Source organism: Pinus tabuliformis, chromosome 6 (genome assembly GCF_031772625.1).
Source record: "Pinus tabuliformis cultivar Carrire ecotype Pingquan chromosome 6, CPIR1, whole genome shotgun sequence".
NCBI lineage: Eukaryota > Viridiplantae > Streptophyta > Pinopsida > Pinales > Pinaceae > Pinus > Pinus tabuliformis.
Window position 1 is genome coordinate 1,382,985,243 of NC_142292.1, and position 26,988 is coordinate 1,383,012,230.

A 26,988-nucleotide genomic window follows, 5' to 3' on the forward strand; every position below is an offset into this window, starting at 1 on the left:
CCCTTCACAGATTAGGTATTGTGATATGTTGCACCGCTTGATGTTTGTGATGTATTATTAGGCCAACCATACTTGTGGAGGTGACATGTTGCATACGAGTCAAGGCCTCATGATGTTATTATTTCTTTTTGTAATACAATATACAGGATACCAGAGGTAGCCCTACCTACTGCTACTTCTTTGATCTCTACTAAGAAAGGCAATAAGATCATCTCCCAGACTAGGAATTTTATTTTCTGTCTGGTTCACCCTAAAAATAAGGGGAAGATTGTAGCCACATCCATGGCCCCTAGGAACGATTCCTCCACGCAGTAGAAGCAGGTGGATACAGTCATGAAGGAAGACAGGGACATCTTCTCCTCACCCATAGGGGTACCATTGCACTGTTAGGTCAAGCATTCATCCGATCTGACTTCTAGAACACCTTTACCCAATGGGCCGATCTATCGTCGCTCAATTCTGGTTCGCCAACAGTGCCACATTCCCTACAACATCAAGCCCTTCACAGATTAGGTATTGTGATATGTTGCACCGCTTGATGTTTGTGATGTATTATTAGGCCAACCATACTTGTGGAGGTGACATGTTGCGTACGAGTGAAGGCCTCATGATGTTATTATTTCTTTTTGTAATACATTATACAGGATACCAGAGGTAGCCCTACCTACTGCTACTTCTTTGATCTCTACTAAGAAAGGCAATAAGATCATCTCCCAGATTAGGAATTTTATTTTCTGTCTGGTTCACCCTAAAAATAAGGGGAAGATTGTAGCCACATCCATGGCCCCTAGGAACGATTCCTCCACGTAGTAGAAGCAGGTGGATACGGTTATGAAGGAAGACAGGGACATCTTCTCCTCACCCATAGGGGTACCATTGCATTGTTAGGTCAAGCATTCATCCGATCTGACTTCTAGAACACCTTTACCCAATGGGCCGATCTATCGTCGCTCAATTCTGGAAAATTCCAAGTACAAGTAGCGACATTATCAACATAAAGTACCACATAAGATTCAAGTGGGTGACAAAGTATGGTTGCATCTGGAGAAAGAACACCTTACAAGATCCCATCAGAAGCTTAGACCACTCCAATATGGTCCTTACACCATTGCCAAGGTAGTGGGAAACAATGCTTTCGAGCAAAACATTCCCCCATTCCTTCACTTGCACCGAATGTTCAATGTGAAATGCCCATGAACATGCTTCCCATCATTACTGGACACATTAAAGGTTGTAGAATAGCTCACCATGGACCAAGTTCAACAGAAGTTTCCTCATCTCATGGAGGAACTCAATGGAATGGGGACCATTGCTTCCTAAGGGGGTAGGAATGATCCAGATGGATGTTAGTGGCCACTAGCCTATCCCACTATGACCCCCACAACTTCCTCTTTCAATTTTTCAAGTTCCTTAATTGTAGCACAATTTACTATTTTTGGTAGTTTTTCGGGTCCTGAACTTCTGGAGTTGTTTTGAGGCCCTAGACGACATTTTTTTGGGAATACTGGGAGAAACATGGGTACATGGACCGATGTTTCTCATCCTAAATTTTTATTCCTCAAATAGATATTTCTAACGAGGTATTGTGCGTGTCTAACGGAGATCGTATGCCAAAGTTACGAACCCGGGAAGTTGATGTACCAATTTACCCAAATGGGGCCCATAGTTTGGCGTTTCATCTCCTCGGGTTAGTTTTTTGGATGTTTAGGGTTTCCATTGTTTCTCAATTATAAATAGGCCTTCGAGCCTCATTGTAACAAAGTTTAGAGGCATCTAGCCACCACATCTCTTCTGAGAGATAAGCTACCATCGTCCTAACTGGTTTATTTCCATTTCTGTTTGTAAACATATTTCGGTATTTTACATTAATGAAATGAAGTATTATTTATGCTGCATCTCTGTATTTATGGTTATTTCTATAATTTTTTACGTTCCTTTTTAAATCTGAATCATCTCTATAGTGTCTTCTCCTTCCATGATGACAAGCATTCTATTTAGAGGATGAAGTCATTATTGTCATGAAATGATAAAGGAAATCACCTATAAGCATTAACCTTGCGATGATAGACTATGTAAGCACCCATTCACCATCTCCATCACCACCTCATTTTCATCCATCATCTCTCCCTCATCTGTCCTGTTCTTTCCCTCAATTTGTATTGCTCTGAAATCAATATGATATGTTAATATGAAGCAGTGTTGTTGCACAAGAACCAATACCTTCAAATATTCAAGCAATGTTGTTCCACAAGAACCAACATCTACAAAACAATGTCAAGAATGTATCAATAACCAAGGGAGTTTTTTGCATGAGGACATGAAATCCCTCATGCATGGGGGGATGTTGGGCCTCGAATATGCCCATTTTTTCATCACATAGTACCACTATTTCATAACCTAAATTCCGACATTTTTAACTCATTCCATACTGTAATTCCACAACTTGCCACCAATACATATCCTATGCCTCGTGGTTGATTATCATTAGTTTTTCTTTACTTTTCGATGATTAGATATGATTTAGTCATGATTTACTAATGATGCTTTTTTGTTGACTTCATTTGTTGTTGGGTTCCACTGCCAAAATTCTTCACAAGCCAATTAAACTAGTTGCTAAAGGTTGACTACAAAATAAATTTGTGTGGGTGAAAATATCAAATTTGTGAGAAAATGGAGAATAATATTAAGATTTTCACGCATGGTTTTTTTCAAAGTACCCTCATTCATGTAACTCAAACATGGTTTATCAAAATTCATTACCATGAAAGGGTTATGGCGAGGGGAATATTCTAGCACAATCTTAAGTATGGAATCAGGGCCAAATTTGTGGTTTGTCTATTTTCGGCCACAACCACGATTTGGATAAACCTCTTGTGCTAAAAAAGGGAACGGTTTGTTACACACAGTAGGACCCAACTCAGTTAATCTGAGATCCACCTGGAAATCATTCACAAAAGATATCATGCAGCTTATAATAGTTTTGATGTTTGAATTGTTTACTTTGTATGGTTAATTAGTTAAGTTTAGCTTCTATCAGTTGACCTTTTAAGGCCCGATGCATTTTGTATATGGAAAAAAAAAAAGATAAACAAGAGACCAAATGATTGATGTGATTAATTTTTTACCTTGAAAGAACTGAAGGAATGTATGTACATGAATTTATGTTCTAAACCTTTATACAGTTTCACTATGCCATGAATTATCTATAAGTGCTATGGTTTTTCTCAATTTTTAAGCATTGATTTAACTTAAACTTGCTCCAGGAGTGGCAAGGGCCCACCACCGCTTGGAGACAAGTTCTACAACTAATATAGATTACATGAATTATGTTTGATCATCATTCAACAGTGTAAATATCGTTTAGGAAAGTTATTGCTTGGATTTCAGAATTGCTATCTTTATTTCGTACTCAAAATCTCTACTATGTTTCATAGATCTGAACTAAATGTGATAGATTTTGTTTCTCAATTAGTGAGACCAACAAGGATTTCACTGAGTGATGATTCTCAATATGTGCATGGTTCCTTTGATACAATTGCATGGCATAGAATGTTTAAAGAATACTTTTAATTTGGAAATATACAAGGACTAATTACTATATCCTAAGTCTTGAAATGAAATTGATTCCATGTTATGTTCATTTTCCATTCAATGTTAAATTCTGTAGCATTATGTCAATGTGAGAAATGCTCAGGAACAACAAAACACATATTGGTTATAATTGAATCTATTGGTTTCGAACTTAACATGATTAGAGTAGGATTGAATTGGATTGAAGTTTCACGCTTATTGTAAAATGGTTTTCTGAGTTTGATTGGAATAGAGTGAGTTTAGAATAGTTAATGCTTTTTGTGAAATGATTTTCTAAGTTTTAGTTTAGAACAATTTTCGGTCCTTTGAATTTGAGTATGTTAATATAGTCAGTATGGAATATCGATTTAAGGTTTGCATTACTTAGTTTCTTTTGAGCATTTGCAGAATTAAATACTTGTCGATTTGTTTCATCACCTGGGATTTAGCTTAGAAATTAGATCTCTTTTCACTTTGAGTATGTTAATATACTCAGTATGGAATATCGACCTAGGGTTTTCTTTACTTAGTTTCTTTTGAGCATTTGCAGAATGAAATAATTTTTGATTTGTTTCATCACCTGGGATTTAGCTTAGCAATTAGATCTCTTTTCAATTTGAGTATGTTAATATAGTCAGTATGGAATATCTACTTAGGACTTTCTTTACTTAGTTTATTTTGAGAATTTTCAGAGTTAAATAACTGTTGATTTGTTTCATCACCTGGGATTTAGCTTAGCAATTAGATCTATTTTAAATTAGATGTTTTCTTTATTTTCATATCATAATCATTTCTTTGTAAGAGAAAGTCCAAGCGTGAATTTGATTGCGCAAATAGAGATATAAGTTTAATGCAAATTGATTTGGCTTTCATTTACTTTTGAGCTTCAATTATGAGTTTCTTAATTATGAAGAGCGAGATTTCTTTCGAATGATTTATTTCATTTAGATTAGGAGTCTTTAATTGAAGGTTTTTCAGATATTAAGTTGCAATGAGTTTCTTTTAATAGGATCTTTCAAGTTAGAATTGCTATCATAGGTGTTCTTTTTTGAGCAAGTGTATGGTGTGTTCTTTTAAGAATTTCTTTTAGAGCAAGTGAGTGGTGTTCGTTTGTAAGTAGCAATCAGAAGTTCTTTTATGGCAGTGATTGGCTTTCTTTTATATCAGTAAAACAGTAAATTTATTTTGTAACATAATTTAGGTTAAATGCTCTAATCCTACGTTACTTGTGCTTGTACCTTGAATCTTATGAGTCTTGGATTGATAATTTAATGTTGGTATTATAACACATATTATTTCCCCAATAGTATCAATTGTGCCAACAACGCAGAGTGCCCCTTCAAGGATGTAACCTCCTAATAGTACTTGCTAGTTCCAGTCTTCACAACCTGTCACCAGGGATCAAAACTAGCTCTTACTATGTCTGGTTTTCAGAGATGTTTCTCACATGAGTTTTAGTGAAAATCATATCCAAAGTATTTTCATCAGAAGTAGCTTAGAAAGAGCTTTCCACTAATATATTTCACGCCCAAAACCGGTTACTAGATCAGAAGATATGATCGAAATGAATGATTGATTATTGGTTATGCATGATGTATGTTTTCTTATAATTTTACATTGTGAAATATTCCTTCACCTTTTTCATGGTTTATAGCTGCAAATCTAGTGAACTATGGTCGATTATGTGAGATATGATGTGTGGAAGCATTATTTAAATATTATTGATTTATGAAGGAAGTGATTGGCATGAATTTTTGGGGTTTTGAGGTCATTTGGTGCACACAGGAACAAGTTTATTGCAAAATCTGTTTCTGAAGTAATGGACATGAATTTTATAAAAGTGAAAGAGGTTTTTGTCAATAACATACCAAATAACAAAAACCTTCTTCATTTTGTGCACATGTATTACTATGCTAGAGATATGCAGTGATATTTGAAGCCTACACTAAAACAAAACAAAATTTTCATTTATTTTACTGTTTTAGTTATTGTAGTTTGGTGCCATTTTATAATTGATGGAAAGTAATTTTGAGAAATCCAAGGAGGATTTTGTCAACCACAAGAAACATAACAAAAACATCTTTCATTTTATTCATAGGTCTCATTAATTGGAATATTTGACTAGATCTTTACAGCCTATTTTTACAGATTTAAATATTTAATGATTTCCTGTTTTAGAGATTATTTTCAGGCACAGAGTCTGAGCAACTGGAACTGAATTTCCGAAATTTGAGAGAGGTTTTTTTTTAAAATTAACCTTATCTACAAAAACCTCTTTCAGTTTTGTAATAGGTATTATGGTTCAAGAGATACGAGCTCATCTTTGACCCATATTTTCACAAATTCAGTCCCTATTCTTAGCAGGGAATGCCAAATTTAATGTAACTGTTTCTATCTTTAGGGTGATGGTTGAGCTCGACTCCCTTAGTCCAGAGATGAGCTAGTTGTATATATTTTATGAATTTTAGGGTGTAAAGGGTTCGAATTTTTAAGCACAGGAAAGTTGCTATTGGACTGTATAAAGCTTAAGCTTTTTCTGAATATTATTTTTAATGGAGCAGTTTCCGCCCTTTAGATTTGGGATCCATCATGGTGTTTAATGTCCAACATGTGTTTCTTGTAAGATCACTTACATACTTTGTTTTTCTCTGTTATTTCTTGTTACAACATTATCTAAGGGAAGTGTTAGGAATCCATCCATGCACGATGCTCCTTTCGCAATTATTTTGTTGTTAAATGTAGTGCTTATCTTTGCAGAATCCATCCTCTGTTAGATGCTCTATTTAGTAACCCTGTGTTCCTCTTTCTTCTAATGCTGCCACTGTAGATTCATCCCCTGATTGATGCCTGCAGGGTAGTGGTCTTTCTCCACTTTTCTTCTCTCATTATATCTTTAATCTGCCTGAACATTGCACTTAATTTTCCCCAAGTTTGCCGACAGAAACTAGCCTCGATTCCATAGCCCAATGGTCCATTCTCTTATTTTTTTCGAGCCACAATATTCAACCAAATCCTTGTTCTTCATAGCTAGCCTAAGATTCACTTATCGTAGCCACATTTTGTTGGTAAAGAGAGATCCCTCTCCAGTCTGGCAGGGCTAGATGCCAGATTGAAAGCTTGGTCTGCGGTTACCTCAAAATTTCCTCTTCTCAGCCTTGAGGTTCATTTTGAGTGCTAACATATTGGCGCCATTTCCGGTGATGAGGTGACAGATCTTCTCTGGAAAATATCTTTCAAGTTTCAAATCTGATTACTGACGATGGACAGCAATGAGACACATATGAAGGCTAAAATCATCTACCTGACGACTCCATTGTTTGAAATCATGAGTTTCAAAGTATTAATGGTGGCTCCACTAGCTAAAAAAAGGACTTAGATGTTGATTCTATTTATTCAAGGTATTCATGTATCGATTTTTCTAATCTTCCTAGATTTCCTAATCAATTACTGAAAGATGCATATTTTTTGGGAAATGGCCCTAAATTCAATGGGGATGATCTAACTTTGACTCTTGAACATGTAGAAAATTTCAAAACATTTATAGAATCTCTTAGAGTCAAAAGAGAGGATATTTTTATCAGATTGTTCTTTGATTCGTTTCGAGGGAAATGTAGACAATGGATCAAAAGTTTCCCTATCAGATCTATTAAGTCATTTGCAGTTTTTGGCATATCTTTGTTGAAACATGGATGGAAAAAGAGGAAGAATTCGAAATAGAGGCGACCTCTATTCAAGGCTTTAGAGAATGGGAAGATATGTGCATGGATGATGAGGTAGATGAGAACTTTGCTTCATCTCTTTCTTCTTATTTGAAGTCTTGTCGATGCAGCCATGAAGTTAAGCTCAATTTTTTGAAAGAGTTTTCCATCAAAATTGGAGAATATCTAACTGAATTGGAGACCCAAATACAGTCTTGGGATGTAGACTGTCAAGTCCCATTCTTTGGGGACCTTTTCCAGTATAAGAAAGGAAAGGTAAGGTTGCCCTTGGATGTTTTCATTTATAATTTACAGCTAGAAGCATATATTGATCAATTGGGGTAGCAAACAGAGACTGGTTTCTTTGATCCTATTTTGGCATATATGGAAAAAAAATCAGTTTGAATAACAAGCCAGATTTCCTTTTACACAGGCATACTCATTTTCTCCATGTATGGCTGTGAGCGTTTACATTTATGTTCTATTTCAAGCACTGCCAAGCATCATCATAACTACCATTTCTTGATTGGTTAATTTGGCATTATAGCATCACTTGATCTAGTGATTTGCAGCAAAGTAGAGTAGGGTTGTACATAAATAAGTTGCCCAAACCAACATTTCAGTTTTCAACATTTGTTCTAGTTTCCTAATGTACAGGTTGCAGTATATGTATTCTTTTGGTTGGTATAAGTTGTTCAGATCTGTAGTTGTTTGTGAACGTATTTCCCAATGGATGAGGCACTTGGTCTATGGTGTTCTTGACACCTCCAAGGAGCTACCATCCACAATAAGGCCAATGTTAGTTCCAGTCTTCGCGGCTTGTCACTAGGGATCAACATGGGCTCTTACTATGCCTGGTTTTCATAGATGTTTTCACATGAGTTTCAGTGAAAATCATATCGTAAGTATTTTCATCAGAAGTAGATCAGAAAGATATTTCCAATGGTATATTGCATTCCCGAAACTGATTCTTGGATTAGAAGATATGATCGAAATGAATGATTGATTCTTGGTTATGCATGATGCATGTTTTCTTATAATTTTACATTGTGAAAGCTTCCTTCACCTTTTTCATGGTTTATAGCTACAAATATAGTGAAATATGGTCGATTATGAGCTATAATGTGTGGAAGCATTAGCTAAATATTATTGATTTATGAAGGAAGTGATTGGCATGATTTTTTGGTGTTTTGGGGTCATTTGCTGCACATAGGGACAAGTTTACTGCAAAATTAGTTTCTAAAGTAATGCACATGAATCTTACAAACATGAAAGATGTGTTTTTCAATCACATACCAAATAAAAAAAACCTCCTTCATTTTATGCACAAGTGTTACTATGTGAGAGATATGTAGTTAGATTTGAAGCCTACATTAAAACAAACAAATTTTACATTTGTTTTATTGTTTTAGTCATTGTATTTTGGCACCATGTTTTGAAATATGGAAAGTAATTTTGAGAAACCCAAGGAGGTTTTTGTCAACCACGAGAAATATAACAAAAAACTCTTTCATTTTATTCACAGGTGTCATGAATTGGAATATTTGACTAGATCTGTACAGCCTATTTTTACAGATTTAAATATTTAATGATTTCCTATTTTAGAGATTATTTTGTGGCATAGATTTCGAGAAACTGGAACCAAATTTTAAAAATTTGAGAGAGGTTTTTCTCAAAAATAATATTATATAGAAAAACCTATTTCATTGTTGTAACAAGTGTTATGGTACAAGAGATACGAGTTCACCTTTGACCCATATTTTCATAAATGGGGTCCCTATTCTTAGCACGGAATGCCAAATTTAATGTAATTGTTTCTATCTTTAGGGTGATGGTTGACCTCGACTCCCTTAGTCCAAGGATGATATGTTTGTATATATTTTATGAATTTCATAGTGTAAAGGGTTCTAATTTTTCATCAGAGGAAAGTTGTTATTGGACTATGTATAGCTTAAGCTTTTTCTGAATATTATTTTTAATGGAGCAGTTTTTTCCCTTTAGATTTGGGATCCATCACAGTGTTAAATGTCCAGCATGTGTTCCTTGTAATATCACTTGCATACTTTGTTTTCTTTTCTATTTCTTGTTACAACATTATCTAAGGGAAATTTTAGGATTCCATCCACACACAATGCTCCTTTCACAGTGATTTTGTTGTTAAATGTCGTGGTTATCTTTGCAGAATTCATATTCTGTTAGATGCTCTGTTGAGTAACCCTGTGTTTCTCTTTCTTCTAACGCTACCACTGTAGATCCATCCTGTGATTGATGCTTGCAGGGCAGTGGTATTTTTCCTCTTTTCTTCTCTCATATATCTTTAATCTTGCTGAACATTGCGCTTACTTTGTCCCAAGTTTGCCAGTAGAAACTAGCCTCGATTCCATATCCCAATGGTCCCTTCTCTTGTTGTTTTCAACCCATAATTTTCAACCAAATCCTCATTGTTGTTGGGAAAAGTATCCAATACGGAATGACCCTATCCCACTCTAAGGGTGATAGTACCTCAGCAACAATCGAAGTAAAGCTATCTAAGATTTCTTCTTTATGAAAGTAAAATAGGGGAGAAAGAGATCCACTAACCGATGTCTTTCGCTAATGGTTGATCCAATCTTCTCTCCTTGCTGCTTGCTCCCAGCTCCTTGCTCTTTCACTGGCCCAGCTACACCAAGGTCCTGCAAAATGGCAAGAGAGGGAAACTACAAGAAGCATACATTCATAATTGATTCAAGGATTAGAATAAATCAAATACACAAGCATAACAATACATCATTGAGACACATGCATATAGAAGAACCTCAAATGCTTTATTAATGGAAGAAGTAAAGTTCAGGAAGTGATACAACCATAAGAGGCCCAATCCAGCATCACCTTCCCAGCAGAAAGAAATCTCCTCTTCACTTCCTTCGAAGAAAATCACCCAATAATTCTAAACTCAAACCAACAACACTTCCTTACATTCACAAGATTCCAGCCCCCCTAGACCTCATGAGAGAGATCTATATATAGGATTTTTGGAGAAAGGATGAGTCAGCTTGAGAGCTGACTAGTGTCCTCTCTCACTTCAGTTATTCTTCAGTTCTTGAGTCCACTTGGAGGTTCTTGCTTCCACTTGGAGATCTAGACCCTCTTACTCATCACCAGTCGAATTCCTTGATCCAATTGTCATTTTGGAAGCTTCCTGGGCATTGACACCTTGAGGAATGACTGTGCCACATGTCCAAACTCGCCCAGCGCAGATAGCCTTCTTTGCAGTTGACATTCAACGCAGGTAGACAGTGGAGCAGTTGACATTCAGCGCAGATGCTCAGTGGAGCAGTTGACATGATCCAGAATTGCCTTGTTTTTGAGTGTTTTCAGGTGGAGAACTTTTATTCAGTGCTGTGGTTTGCTGACCTTGTTCCTCTAGGGGTAGGAACAACATGTTTAGGGACTTTGGATCCCTTAGATTATGGACATTTCATGCTTCATGCTGTAAGGCACAAAAATGTCTATAACAGTTGCCCCCTAAAGTATGAGGTCGTTTATCGGGTGAAATGATTTATCAGGAGGATCTGAAGTTCATTCAATCGTTGAGAGGTGACCTGTAATAAAATACAATACAATACATTATGATTCATTCTGCTTTCATGATCTAGCTGAGGCAGGCATTCCCATGCTCAACTTTATAAATTCATTTTGGTACATAGAACAGATGATCGTCTGATGGTAGACTGATAATTTTGGTGAAAATTATCATCCTTTGAGTAGGATGATCATCTGCTGCAATGATGTACATGCCAAATGTCTTTATATTTCCTGAATATATATCACAGCCCGGATGGATGAAACTAGATCCGGGGTCTTCAAACTCGTTCGATCTTCACTCTAAGTACAAGTCGATCCATGTGAGAATTGCGTTGAAGTCGAACATGGAAAGACATCGCTTGATTACCGGTCAATGTTGTAAACCGTTAACAAGCGCGAGAGGAATCACCGATAATGATAATGACCCTCAAGGTACTGCAGTACAATTCACGTGGTGTGAATAAAGGACTTGGCGTCGAACACCATGCAAAATCTTTCGGTCGAAGGTAATTGATGTATACCTGTCGCCGGAAGTGAGAAACTTGCCATTGAGGCATGCAAGCTTCAAAGTACTGAGGGGGTTGTTCCTAGATCAACTTCTTGGATAATGAGCTGAAGTCGACAAGAAGCGATCCGTCAAAGGAGGGCCTTAATGAATCCCACATCAGTGACACGGAACGGAGCTAATGATTTTAGTGGAGGTGAAAACAACCTGTGACATATGATTCAGGGTGGCGGTCATGAATGGATGAAGGATAATGTATGGCAGTGGATGGGACACGGTTGACTCTTTCTGAACAACATCTCTTGAACATATAATGACACTGATGCGATGGATCGGTAGCATTACCCCAAATGTGGATGGTTTGGCGAGACCATGGTGATGAGACCGGTGAATGAAACAACCCAACCCGATGTGGTACGGAGGAAAAGTGTCATGTTCAAGAGCGACTTTGCTACCATTAAAGCTTTGAGGTTCTCCCAATTTTTCCCCAGTCATTTCTGACTAGTACCTCTTTATTTTTGTCAAGCTTGAGGAGGATAACATATGCTTGTTCTATAACCTGCCCTTCGGGCAAGCCCATCGCTATGTTTTAACGAGCCTAGCGATAGGGAAACTCGTTCTCGTCTAAAGACAAGTTTGTCGCTATTTAATCATTTTAACGAGTCTAACGACAAGGTAAACTCGGTCCTTTTCATTTTTAGAGAGTCTGAAAAGGTACAGAAAGTTAACTCCAAGATTCCTTTTTCGTCATCTAATCCCTTAAGTCCGAAAAAGTATAAAACAATACAGAAGGGATGAGTTTTCGATAACTTTAAGGAGCTGAATAAAACAAGCGCTCGACCTTTTTGTGCAATAATCCCTCAGGTCCAAAAAGATTAAAATCTAGAGGAGGGATAGCTCTTCTGTTCCTTTTAACGAGCTGGTAGGCCAAAACTCGGCAATCTTTTCATATTTTACGAGTCAGATGAAAAGAGTTTAAAGAAGACTCGTATTTTGAGGAACGAGTGATGAACAGGGATAGCAGCAGATTCCAGGTACAGGTTGGAATTTTCCAATCATGGCAGTGTCACAAGGATGGCTAGGTGAAATCACTCTTCACAGCTGTTCCTCAAAATGGGTAAACAATCATATGGAGGTGAACGATCGACCAAATGAAAAGTGGAGGTGGCAGGTGCAAACACGACCATGGGATTTTATGGCAGATAAGGTTACATACACAATGGTTATTTACCTGAATAGGTTCATTTTTTAATGAGCTTGAATGCACCAAACATTGCTCAATGCTTATGTTTTATTTTTTAACGAGCATGAATTCCGCGTAAAACTGCTCAGATCTTGCGTTTATTTTTTAACGAGCATGAACTTTATGCTAAAACTGCTCGATAATACCAGTCATAAGATAAGAAATGTCCCCTGTGAGATCTCTATTTTTTAAGGAGTTTCATCTTCACTAAGCTTTACTCCATATCCTTTCTTTATGCAAGTTCGGAAACGGCTAATCCCAAAAACAGATAAATAACCGCTCTTAGCTTGCACTCCAAAAGGTTTGCATGCCCCCAGGTATAAAATACAATTTCAAGGTTGCCCCTCCTCTCTCCCACCTCTGCTTTTCTTTGGGTGTTCACAGCTACTTGTCGTCTTGCTAGTCTAATGTTAACGATACTTGTCTTCTCGTTATTTTTAACGGGTCTTATGCGATACTTGTCTTCTCGTCAGCCCTACTTTTAACAGATCTTTTGCAAGATCGCAAGAGAACAGCTACTTGCGACAAGAGAACAGCTACTTGCGACAAGAGAACAGCTACTTGCGACAAGAGAAGAACACTACTCAAAGACAAAACATTGAGGGAGGCTTACCTCTTTCTGGTTACCCAAAGATTGTCTTGTTATTTTTTCAACAAAACACTTCCTCGGCAATGTCTACCGAAATAGAAAAGGGTGAATGACCTTTGTCAAACGTGTAACCTTGACAAAAGAATCTTATTCCAGAACAACCCCTCTTCCATCCACGGACGGGGTACGGACTAGTCATATTCTCTCACGGAAATTCTACCTTATACCCAAGGTTTTCTCTGCCTAAAGCAGACCAGGATGCATGCCCCCTGGGTTCCAGTCCCATCTTTCCGAATCACTCGCACTCATCGGGAAGGAGGACTGGGGGTGGAGACATTTCTTGATTGAATAGACCATTCAGGGTTGGTATGTGACTATTTGCAATGCGTGATCCCGGAAATGAAAGTTGGTCTACAAGCTTGACCATCCTTCCTTCGTGTGGAAAACACATTACTCTAAAGAGTGAGGAGACTATTGCTCCCATGCAATATATATAGTCTCGTCCAAGGAGTAGGTTATAATCCAAGGGTCCTTGAACGATCATCACGTTCATTTGAACGGTCTTCCCTTTGAATGTGACAAGCACATTGGGGAGGATCCCTAATGGTCGACTGGTTCCTTTATCGAAACCCGAGAGATTTCTTATCTCAGGCAAAAGCGCCGGGGAACCCAGTGCTTTCCAAGCAATAGAGGAAAGGATACTCACAGATGCCCCTTCATCAATGATAGTGCCAGCCATTACCATTCTGTATATTTGGACTATGATTCTGAATGGTATACTGGCTGGCAACCGGGGTCTGCCTAGTTGATTCATATCAAAGGATACAACCAGGTTGCTTGGTGGTGGGACCGAATATACGGCCGGATATGACCCTGACGATGTTCCTTCCTGCGATAAAGGAATGGGCGCATTTCCCTGATGCTCATCAGAGTCTGTGCTGATGAAAAGAATCTGGATGGTGTCATCCTTATTCTCTTCGGTGAGGGTGTCATTTGACGATGAAACTTCTGAAGGAAGAACCGGGTCAACTGCCGTTTCGACCTTTGGACTTTCGTCCGGTCTGGATTCAGTAGGTTCATTTTCAATGACTGACGCTTCAGATGACCACTTGAGCGGGCCAGCTGTATTCTCAACCAACGAAGGACTTGGCACGAGTTTTTTGTATCCAGGAGGAAGTCTCAACGGTGAAACTGGACGATCTTCCAAAACTCTCTTCGCTTCGTCTAAGAAGGGACAACGGTGGATGGCGTGATCGCCTTCACACAGTCTGTAGGGGGATCTTGCTCCCCCTCTTTGTCTTGAACCTTCACTTTCGCTGGTTGACGGTAAGCATTCAACATGGCTATCAGAGGTTGATGCTCCCGAATTGTGCAAACGAGGGGACCAGTCCCTTAGTATCCGGGGAATACAGGGACAATCTCTATGGAAGTGGTCTCCTCTACATATGACACATGGCGATTTAGGCCCGGTCTGTGCTGTGTGTGGATTTTTGTCAGATGTCTTTTTCTTGCCCCAGTCGCCTTAGGCTCCTTCTTCTTCTTCTCTCTCTTCTTCTTCTCCTTCTTCTCCATGGGAGCTTGGTTTTTGCCGGCTCTACCTTACGAAGATGAAGGATTGGAGGAAGAGTTATAGGAAGTAGAAGGCTGGTGGGCAGCTCTAGACTGATCTAACTGTTGACTCGACTGTTCAGGAACCATGGTGTTCTGAACTACATTGGTTGAGAATAGCCAAATTGGCAGGCCAATTGTCAGTCCTGGAAGCGACAATGTGGCCATGTGGGGCGCACCAACTTCTCCCCAAGAGGAGAAAGGACTAGGATTTCCATCATGAGGAAATCCTTGGTTGGGGCGTTCCATGTTCTCAACCTACAGATCAACGCAGGAATAGGAGGTGATTATGTTCTGTTTAAAATAAATTTTATAACGACGCTTTAGACACAACTTGCTTTTTCACTTTTTAAGAGTCGAGAAAAAGCTAAAGATGACTCTAGTCTCCTTCGATGTTTTAACGAGCCCGAAGTGACAAATGCTCGGATGGACTTTTTCAGTTATAGAGTTTGAAAAAGGCCAAAAGAAACTGCTCTGGAGTTCTAGGCAGAGGGTGTGCCAAACCTTTCGCAAAACCACAGAATACGTTTTACGGTACGGGTGGTCGATCTTCGTGAATGCTGTGTTCACTGCATTGCGATCAGTAGGGCGGTCGACACGGCTTCCTATGGATAAAGGCTTTGTTCCTATAGGGGTCTCCCAATATATACGCGACGGTACGTGGGAGCACAAGTCCGTATTAGTGCCACCGACTCTCAGGAGGAATCACCCACCTTCTTCGAGATCGACAGTCACTATGTTTAACGACGCCGGAACACGTCTCTACCTTAGACCTCTATGTGTTTGCGTTATGTTTCAAAGCGTTATTAGGTTCATTCAATATATTTTAAGTTGATCTTTTTAAAGTTTGCCTTTCAAGGTTCACCACGAGATGTATGATACAAATTCCTAAATGCAGTCTAAAGATGAGAAGCAAGCTTTTTCAATCTTTTCGACTTATGAAAATCTTAACTACTGAGGGAAAAGAAATACATTATCTTTTCACACAGATCATAGAGCACCCACTAATGCACTTTTTCCTAAATCAACATGCAAACTTATCAAATGCAAAATGCACAATGCAGGTATTTCTTTTCTCTTTCTTAATGTTGATGTACTACAAAAAGAAAGCTGTCGTATAACTTTGAATTCATTTTCAAGTGAAAGCAAACAAGCTTTTGTCCAAAATCAAAAGACACCTTAAGATTTACTTGTTTCAACACTAGAAATACATAAATTCAAACCATATGATGAAAGCAAAAGCTCAATCAGCTATGAACAACAAACAAACTAACTCTTAAGATCAAAACAACACTTATCACAGGTCTAGATCTAAGAGGCCACAGCAAGACTAGTTCACTTTCGTTATGGGAAACTGCAAATGACGTAAGAAATACACAAAGAACAAATACAGTTTCTTTATACAACCGAGGCGGAATAGTGGCAAAGAAAGGTGGTTTCAGATAGGTACATTGACTGATAACAGGCTGCAAAAACAAGGATGAAAACAGGGCAATAGAAAGCAGAGAACCCCAGTTGCACAAGGCAAAACTGGTTCAGCGCAGGTAGAACACTGTCAGTTTGACATTCAGCGCAGGTAGCCCCTTCGGGACCTGCGATGAAATGCAGACTGCCTTCACAGTGCCTGCAATGAAGAGAGAAACTCTCGTTTCTCTTGGTTTCCGGTTTACAGATTGCTCAAAAATCAACAGTTTTTGGCCAAATCAAAGCTATCAATCAAGTACACACTAAAGGATGATTAGGAGGATGAAAAGCTATCACTAAGAGCTGTTCAGAGTCCTTGTGGATCAGATCTTCAAATCATAAACATGCCCAGAAACTGAGCTAGAGTAGCTGCCCTCTACTTTGCATTTGAAGGATCCAAATGCAGTTCGATTCGGTACTCCCTGTGTTTAGGAAATGAATAGAAAAAACACAAACAACCAACAAGATACGATCCCCAGCGGAGTCGCCAATTTTTTGTTGGGAAAAGTATGTAATACGGAATGACCCTATCCCACTCTAAGGGTGATAGTACCTCAGCAACAATCGAAGCAAAGCTATCTAAGATTTCTTCTTTATGAAAGTAAAATAGGGGAGAAAGAGATCCACTAACCGATGTCTTTCGCTAATGGTTGATCCAATCTTCTCTCCTTGCCGTTTGCTCCCAGCTCCTTGCTCTTTCACTGGCCCAGCTACACCAAGATCCTGCAAAATGGCAAGAGAGGGAAACTACAAGAAGCATACATTCATAATTGATTCCAGGATTAGAATAAATCAAATACACAAGCATAACAATACATCATTGAGACACATGCATATAGAAGAACCTTAAATGCTTTATTAATGGAAGAAGTAAAGTTCAGGAAGTGATACAACCATAAGAGGCCTAATCCAGCATCACCTTCCCAGCAGAAAGAAATCTCCTCTTCACCTCCTTCAAAGCAAATCACCCAATAGTTCTAAACTCAAACCAACAGCACTTCCTTACATTCACAAGATTCCAGCCCCCCTAGACCTCATGAGAGAGATCTATATATAGGGATTTTGGAGAAAGGATGAGTCAGCTTGAGAGCTGACTAGTGTCCTCTCTCACTTCAGTTATTCTTCAGTTCTTGAGTCCACTTGGAGGTTCTTGCTTCCACTTGGAGATCTAGACCCTCTTACTCATCGCCAGTCGAATTCCTTGATCCAAGTGTCATTTTGGAAGCTTCCTGGGCATTGACACCTTGAGGAATGACTGTGCCACATGTCCAAACTCGCCCAACGCAGGTAGCCTTCTTTGCAGTTGACATTCAACGCAGGTAGACAATGGAGCAGTTGACATTCAGCGCAGATGCTCAGTGGAGCAGTTGACATGATCCAGAATTGCCTTGTTTTTGAGTGTTTTCAGGTGGAGAACTTTTATTCGCTGTGGTTTGCTGACCTTGTTCCTCTAGGGGTAGGAACAACATGTTTAGGGACTTTGGATCCCTTAGATTATGGACACTTCATGCTTCATGCTGTAAGGCACAAAAATGTCTATAACACTCATTCTTCATAGTTAGCCTAAGATTCACTTATCGTAGCCATGTTTTGTTGGCAAAGATAGAGCCCTCTCTGGTCTGACAGGGCTAGATGCCAGATCAAAAGCCTCGTTTGTGGTTACCTCAAAATTGCCTCTTCTCAACCTTGAGGTTCATTCTGAGTGCTAACATATTGGCGTCATTGCCGAGGACGAGGTGACAAATCTTCTCTGGGACAGATCATTCAAGTTGCAGATCTGATTGCTAATGGCGGACAACAGTCAGACACATATGAAGGCTGAAATCATCTACCTGATGACTCCATTGTTCAAAATCCTGAGTTTCAAAGTATTGATGGTGGCTCCACTCACTAAATGAAGGACTTAGATGTTGATTCTATTTATTCAAGGTATTCATGTATCGATTTTTCTAATCTTCTTGGTTTTCCTAATCAACTAACGAAAGATGCATATTTTTTTAGAAATGGCCCTAAATTCAATGGTAAAGATATAACTTTGACTCTGGAACATGTAGCAAATTTCAAAACATTTATAGAATCTCTTAGAGTCAAAAAAGAGGATATTTTTATCACATTGTTCTATGATTCATTTCAAGGGAAATGTAGATAATGGATCAAAATTTTTCCTAACAAATCTATTAAGTCATTTACAGATTTTTGGCATATCTTTCTTGAAACATGGATGAAGAAAGAGGAAGAATTCGAAATAAAGGCAGCCTCTATTCAAGGCTTTAGAGAATTGTAAGATATGTGCATGGATGATGAGGTAGATGAGAACTTTTCTTCATCTCTTTCTTCTTATTTGAAGTCTTGTTGATGCAGCCATGAAGTTAAGCTCAATTTTTTGAAAGAGTTTTACATCAAAATTGGAGAAGGTCTAACTAAATTGGAGAACCAAATACAGTCCTGGGATGTAGACTGCCAAGTCCCATTCCTTGGGGTCCTTTTCTAGCAAAAGGAAGGAAAGGTAAGGCTGTCCTAGGACGCTTGCATTAGTAATTTGCATCTGGAAGCATGTATTGAGCAGTTGGGGCAGTAAACAGATTCTGGTTTCTTTGATCTTGTTGTGGCATATATGGAAAAAGAAGCCTGTTTGAATAACAAGCTAGATTTCCTTTTACATAGGCACACTCATTTTGTGCATATATGGTTGTCAGCATTTGCATTTATGTTATGTTTCAAGCACTACCAACCATCATCATTGCTATCGTTGCCTGATTAGTTAATTTGGAATTACATCATCACTTGATCTAGTGATTTACAACAAAGTAGGGTAGGGTTTTACATAAATAAGTTTCCAAACGCAACATTTCAGTTTTCAACATTTGTTTTAGTTTCCTAATGTACATGTTGCAGTATGTGTATTCTTTTGGTTGTTATAAGTTGTTCAGGTTTGTAGTTGTTTGTGACTGTATTTCCCAATGGAGGAGGCACTTGGTCTATGGTGTTATTGACACCTCCAAGGAGCTTCCATCCCCAATAAGGCCAATGTTAGTTCGAGTCTTCGCAGCATGTCACTAGGGATCAAAATGGGCTCTTACTATGCCTGGTTTTCAAAGACTTTTTTCACATGGGTTTTAGTGCAAATAATATCCTAAGTATTTTCATCAGAATCAAATCAGAAAGAGATTTCAAACAGTATATTACATTCCTGAAACCGGTTCCTAGATTAGAAGATATATCGAAATGAATGATTGATTCTTGGTTATGCATGATGCATGTTTTCTTATAATTTTACATTGTGAAAGCTTCCTTTACGTTTTTCATGGTTTATAGCTACAAATCTAGTGAACTATGGTTGATTATGTGAGATATAATGTGTGGAAGCATTAGTTCAATATTATTGATTTATTGAGGAGGTGATTGGCATGAGCTTTTGGGGTTTTGAGGTCATTTGCTACACATAGGGACAAGTTTACTGCAAAATCAGTTTCTAAAGTAATGCACATGAATTTTACAAATGTGAAAGAGGTTTTTTTCAATCACATACCAGATAAAAAAAACATCCTTCATTTTATACACAGGTTTTACCATGTGAGAGATATGCAGTGAGATTTGAAGCCTACATTAAAAAAAAACAAATTTTGCATTTGTTTTACTATTTTAGTCATTGTATTTTGGTGCCATGTTATAAAATATGGAAAGTAATTTTTAGAAACCCAAGGAGTTTTTTTTTCAAACACAAGAAATATAACAAAAACATCTTTCAGTTTATTCATAGGTGTTGTGAATTGGAATATTTTACTAGATCTTTACAGCCTATTTTTACAAATTAAAATATTTAATGATTTCCTGTTTTAGAGATTATTTTCTGGCACAGATTCCGAGCAACTGGAACTGAATTTCCAAAATTTGAGAGAGATTTTTCTCAAAAATAATATTCTCTATAAAAGACTCTTTCATTATTGTAACATATATTATGCTGCAAGAGATACGAGTTCATCTTTGACCCGTATTTTGAGAAATTCTGTCCCTATTCATAGCAGGGAATGCCAAATTTAATGTAACTATTTCTAATGTTAGGGTGATGGTTGAGCTCAACTCTCTTAGTCCAGGGATGAGCTAATTGTATATATTTTCTGAATTTCAGAATGTAAAGGGTTCAAATTTTTCACCAAAGGGAAGCTGCTATTAGACTGTGTAAAACTTAAGCTTTTTCTGAATATTATTTTAATGGCACAGTTTCTGCCCTTTAGATTTGGGATCCATCACGGTGTTTAATGTCCACCATGTGTTCGTTGTAAGATCTCTTACATAAATTTTTTTTCTTCTATTTCTTGTTACAACATTATCTACGAGAAGTGTTAGGAATCCAATCATGCATGATGCTCATTTCACAATGATTTTGTTGTTAAATGTAGTGGTTATCTTTGCAAAATCCATCCTCTATTAGATGCTCTGTTGAGTAACACTGTGTTTCTCTTTCTTCTAACATTGCCACTATCAATCCATCCCTTGATTGATGCCTACAGGGAAGTGGTATTTTTCCTCTTTTCTTCTCTCATTATATCTTTAATCTAGTTGAACATTAAGCTTACTTCACCCCAAGTTTGTCGACAGAAAGTAGCTTGATTCCATAGCCCAATGGTCCCTTCTATTGCTATTTTTGACCCACAATTTTCAACCAAATCCTCATTTTTCATAGCTAGCCTAAGATTCATTTATTTTGGCCACCCTCAGTTGGAAAAGAGAGAGCCCTCTCTAGTCTGGCTGGACTAGATGCCAGATCAAAATCTTGGTTTGTGGTTACCTCATAATTTCCTCTTCTCAGCCTTGAGGTTCATTATGAGTGCTAACAGTACTTAAGGAGGCCTACATTCCTCAAGAGACCTTGGTTCACTGCACTAATAGGGCGATCATACAAATCCCTTTCCCTCTCTCATGCCTCTCACCATCATACCATAATGCACCTATCAACTCTTTTCTCTTCCCGATGTTGTTCCTCTCTCCTCTAACGTCTTTGCATGATTGACATATAAAATACCTCAGCCTCATACATGAATCATAAATTTCTTTTATTAAATGAAAATTGTGTTTATAAATATGAACATATAAATTTCAATTAAAAAAATAAATTTCAACCTTGGTGCAACAAAAAAACAAAGACGCAACAGACAAGGTGTGCCACAAAAATAAGAAAGCACCACAAATGGTGCGTACATCAACTTGATACACCACTTTCGTTTCGTGTACATACATAACATTAATTTTATTTTTTTTAGAGTGTAGTGCGTTGACATAACGTTTTATATCAGCGCGTTAATTTTACATTGACACACCACACTGAAATGTTCAGGTTAACAAACACATCGAGTTATAGTTTTTTCAATATTGAGTAGTGTGTTGGGAAAAAATAAACGCACTGGGAAGTTAATTTTACCAAATATACTACAATAAAAAAAATAATTTTCTTAAAGTGGTGCATCATGGAATTTAAAGGCCCAATTGTTTTAATTTACCTAATGCGCCAAAACAATAATGGTGTGTTAACATTACACACCAATTTGTAATGCACCCTATAAATTTACAAGGTACACCATGAGTGGTGTGAGTCGAACATTTTGAATGCATCATGAAGAAAAAAATTCTTTAAAAAATGCATTTTTTAACTTTCTTTTCAATCCCACTCCACTAAAAAAATAAGTTATGGAGAAACATAGACATTATCTGGACATTTTCTCATCGAGGAGGCATTTTTTCCAAGTAAATAAAGAAAACAAATTTCACCACCAATTCACAAAATTCAAAAGGCAAGCAGCAAGCAATGGATAGAAGCATGGCAAGCAAGGGAAGCATTGATGGAAGGGAACTTCACAGAGGAAAAGGTTGCATTAGTTCTTAAGAGCTCTATAACACTGCAAATGATAAAAATAATTTTTATCGCTAGTAAGTTTTTTTCTATTTAACCATGTTCTGGTGTGCTTGAGTGACCACATCAGTGTGAATTTTTTATGAACTGAATTGTAATTTTTTTAAATTAAAAACCCTACCACTATGCACCATGCTACTTACGCACTGGGGCATTTCAAAACAGGAATAAGATTGGTGCTTTGTGGGAGTATAGCATTCTTGGGTCCTTCGTTTTTGGAAAAATATGGTGAACAAAAGTTGCAGAAGATAAATGGATAAAGCTATCAAAAGTAGGTCATTGGAAGTTTGAACATGGTAGGGAATTAAAACATTGGGACCTACGCACCTGAGAAGCAAGGAAGCACACCCATGGAAAGAGGGAAGTTGAATAAAATTTGAATGGATAAATAAGAAAAATCAAAACAACTATAGGATTTTGTTAACAAAGATCAAATCAAGGGTGGGATCAAGCAACCTATGTGAGGACCAGATCAAGTGACCGAGCCTATAAATGAAGGCATGGAGGGGCGAATCGAACAAATTTTCTATATACTAAGCTTATTTTATAAGCTTTTGTTCATATCGGTTGTCAGAGAACTTTGTATTTGCACACAAGTTATACTATATGCACTATAAAGACCGATGTAAAGTTTTGATTTGAGAGAGTCCTATAGATCTATTTTATTTATGATGTAATGGATGGAAATTTTAATGTAAAGAGGGTTTTGGAAATTTTATGTCATTGATTTAATGAGTGTGTATCCCCCTTTTTAAAATTTTATGTTATATGAAGGATGTCTCTATTTATTTTATACTGAATGAATGTCTCTCTCGTAATATAGTTGCATGGATGATAAAAAGTTTATGGCATGAATAATTTTTTGATTTTAATCTAGATCTGTTAATCATTTTAATTCTTCTAGCTCACCTCAAGTGAGATTCTCCTTTGTAAAAAGGGAGTGAAAATCTCAGCGATAAGATAGACTACGATGACCTCTTTTGTTGTAAACTTAGGCCAAACCATCGATCATTACCACTTTGAAATTTTCCATCAAAAAACGATTCGTTGCCATGACCCTAAACTTAAAATAGATCTAGATCATGGTATCTAGAATTTTGGTAAAGGTATTTAGAATTGGTGTCATGAGAAATTTGACCATTTTATTTTTCAACAAGTTGATTTGAGGCGGTAGAACCTATATTGGGTTAGATCAAAAGTTTTTTATGCTAAAAATGATTGTGACCAATACAAAATATTCTGTGTGAGTTTCCTAAGAAGATACAAGATTGGTTAAAAGGATTGCAAGTCAAGGAAAGGGTTAGAAGTCGGCCTAGGATTCATAGAGATTAGTCGACAACTAATCTGGATAACATCCATTTATTGGATTCATATATAACAAGGGCTATTGATTTCTGGGTGAATGTGACAATAAAAGGTTATATTATTAAATTTGCAGTTAATCATCATTAGTCCTTTTCTCGAGCGACAACACCTTTCAGGTTTGGGTTGCGGGAAAGATTGTTGAAATAAATTCCTTGTGGATCAAGGCATTGATGGCTGAAGAAAATATGCTACTGTTCCAAGAAGATCGAATGGCCGCTTAAAACCCTGAGTGTTGGGTGTTGGACCTAGGGGGATGAACGCTGTCCATTTAAGGAAAATGAGGGTTGTTGCAATGGATCCAAAAGAGCTCTGCAAAACACGATATTTTAGATCATTACGAACATAAATAATAGTTGAAGAGTGGAGAAAAAGGAAGTTATGAGAGATTAGGAGTAGAAGGAGAGAGTTACAAAGGATAGGAGACAATGATAAGCTCAACATCATGGAAGTATAATATGGACAGTCCTGAGTTGTGGAGAAGAGGAGAGTAAAAGGGATCTTTGTCTAGTGAAGTAGGAGATGTTGGCAGTAGTTTTTCGAGAAGTTCAGTTGGTACTGGTAGGCCCCACTCGAGGTCAGAAGGATTTCACATGCCTGAGCCATCTATGTAGCCAATTATGATGTCTATGGAACATACTTTGGTGGATAATGACTTGCACTTTGTGATGAGGTGAATTTTCTTTAAATATGAGTCAATGCCCACTCACGACATCCCGCAACATACAACTAGATCTCCTTCTCTCCCTAACTTTCCCCTGGTACTCTATCAGAATCTTGATCATTTCTTTTCTAAGTTAACTAAACCTGTGAATTTATAGTATGTGCAGTCTAGGTATAGTGTTGGTCGCTATAGTAGAGGAAGTAATTCTAGCAATGGTATTCAACCTAGTTTATTTGGTCACTTTTAGTATGGTTCTAAGGGGTTTATAATTATTCAGTCGGGGAAAATAGTCATGGTTGGAAATATGGTCGGATCACTTACCCAATATCTAGAATTTTCAAGGCGGGGTGGTGAAGATTTCAAACAACATTGGTATCCATGTGAAGTTCTTTGGAGTGCTCGATAGACTCTTGATGCCACTAAAAGTATTGAGTTTGAAACTACTCTATGATATCGGGTGATTCGATGGTTTATTAAGTGGATCGATGCAAATCCAAATTCCACTATTGATGTTGCATAATGAGAATTTCTTCAAGAATTTAAGTTATCTTAGTCTAATCAGCAAGGCTTGGCATAATTATTGGATATTAGTCTAAGAGAATGAGAATCTTCTTGGCAGTGCATGCAAAGATTCAAAGACACTATCTGTAAATTTCCATACCCTATTGATTCTCATAATCATAGGGATTTCCTTTTTAAGGCTTTTTTACCAATGATTAGGATTCCTCTATCGAAACCAAATATTGACATAGTGCAAAATGTGTTATAACAAGAAATGAAAATTGACGAAATGGCGGGATATCGTCGGGATTACAAGTTGGGTGCTCCTTTTGTTAATCCTATTATTATGGGACTTGAAAATCAAATTTCCACTCTTGCTGAAAGGATCAAGGGTTTGGCTCATACGTGACCTATGTGACCACATTTTTTGTGCACACACTGGTAAGTCAAAGGACATCATGTCACATAATTTCCACGGCTCAAGAGTCGAGGATCATCTATTGTTTCTATGGCCTACACTGTCATCATCACATCATCCTAGAGTTGCGCAAATTTATTCAACAATTTCCTTCCAAGATCCAACTCAATATTAGGAATTACACCCATATCAAGGTACGTCTATGAACGCGTTTTGTGAAATTTGTAGGTCCTTTGGCTATTCACCTTGTTTGTTTACTACAAAAGTATTCCAATGTGCCCAACAATATGTTTTACGAATTATGTGGGCTGCTGAGACATAATACGGACCAATGTCAGTCCTCAGATTCTTTGGAGTATTGCATGGACCATACACCATTTCGAGTTAATGAATCTCCTCGAGGGAGAGGAGGAGGAACCCACAAGGGAGGGAGGATAGGAGGAAGAGATCCAATCAAATTCTATAACTATGACCAATAAGGTCATGTTGGAAGCAAATTTCCAATGCTGAGAAGATCCTAGTGTTCACATTTTCATGTGAATATGCATGCTACAAAATATTTTCTAGAGCTTTTTTCCTACTTGGAAGAGCATAACCAAATGAAGGGAACTAATTTTATTAATATTGAACCATGTGAACCAAAACCATATACGCAGCTGAGTATTGATATTGTGACCAAAGGAGGAAAAAAAATGGAGCTAATGTTGGAACATATAAGCAACCAACTATCATAAGGCCAATGTCACCAAATAAAACTTATGATTTTAACCAACAGAAGAAGACTATAGAGATGTAGTTGAATTATTCCAACAGTTAATTTCTTCTCAAGGCCCTCAAATTGAATAGCAAGAACATGTGTGACTTAAATTCCCAAACCATCAAAGGAGATATCTCGACCAATCTTAGAATGGTTTAAGATGTTTTTACAGATTATGAATGATGGGTGACTTATTGGTCAGTTGTAGAAAAACTTAAAAGTTGTCGTGAAGGATGATCCATTTTGAGAAGAATCTATTTCTACTAATATTCCTTAAAGACATTCTAGGCAGGTTCAATGAAATAAGAAGAGAACATGATGAGAGTTTCATGTTGATGCTCAAATTTTTGGATATTAGATCAACTATTCCATGTTAGATCTCGGTTCATATGTTGATATTTTAATAAGAAAAAATTGGGAGGCATTAGGGAAACCCAAATGGGTCATTTCACCCATTCAATTACGCATGGAAAACCAATATTTTATTCTCCCTATCGGGAGACTAGAATATGTTGAGTTTGATATTGCAGGTGTTAAGACTTGTCCATATTTTAGAGTAATTACTATTTTGGTGACAAATATCCATATCCAACTTTATTATGTATTTAATGGGCATTTGAAAATTATGTAGTAATTGTTTTAAAACAGGAAAATATGACCCTTGAGGTGGATGGATTTCAAGTCATACAAATTTTGGATCATACTAAGTCCTAAGATTTACTAAGCCTCTAGATGATGTCCAAGAAAACAACTTGTTAAATTAATTATATCAACTAACTTTCGAGAAGAGGGAGGATTATATTAACCCCACGGTTGTTGGATCCATAATCTAGAGAAATTTCCAAAGAACAAAGGTTGGGTATGATGTTTTGAAGGAGCATTGATAACAAGGGTATCACAAGCTTCATTCGTGACATTTTGTAACTAGTAGATGTCTCTGCTCGATCAACACTACAATACACAATTATCCTATTTTGAATGGAACTAAATCTGTTATAAATTTTATCCAAGAAGTTGATTCCCGAAAATAAGAAGGTAAAAATATTCCTTTGATGAATGTTTCTTTACAAGAAATCACTACAAGATGGTGGGCATCCCACCATGACCATATTCATGATTGGGATACTATTAAAACTA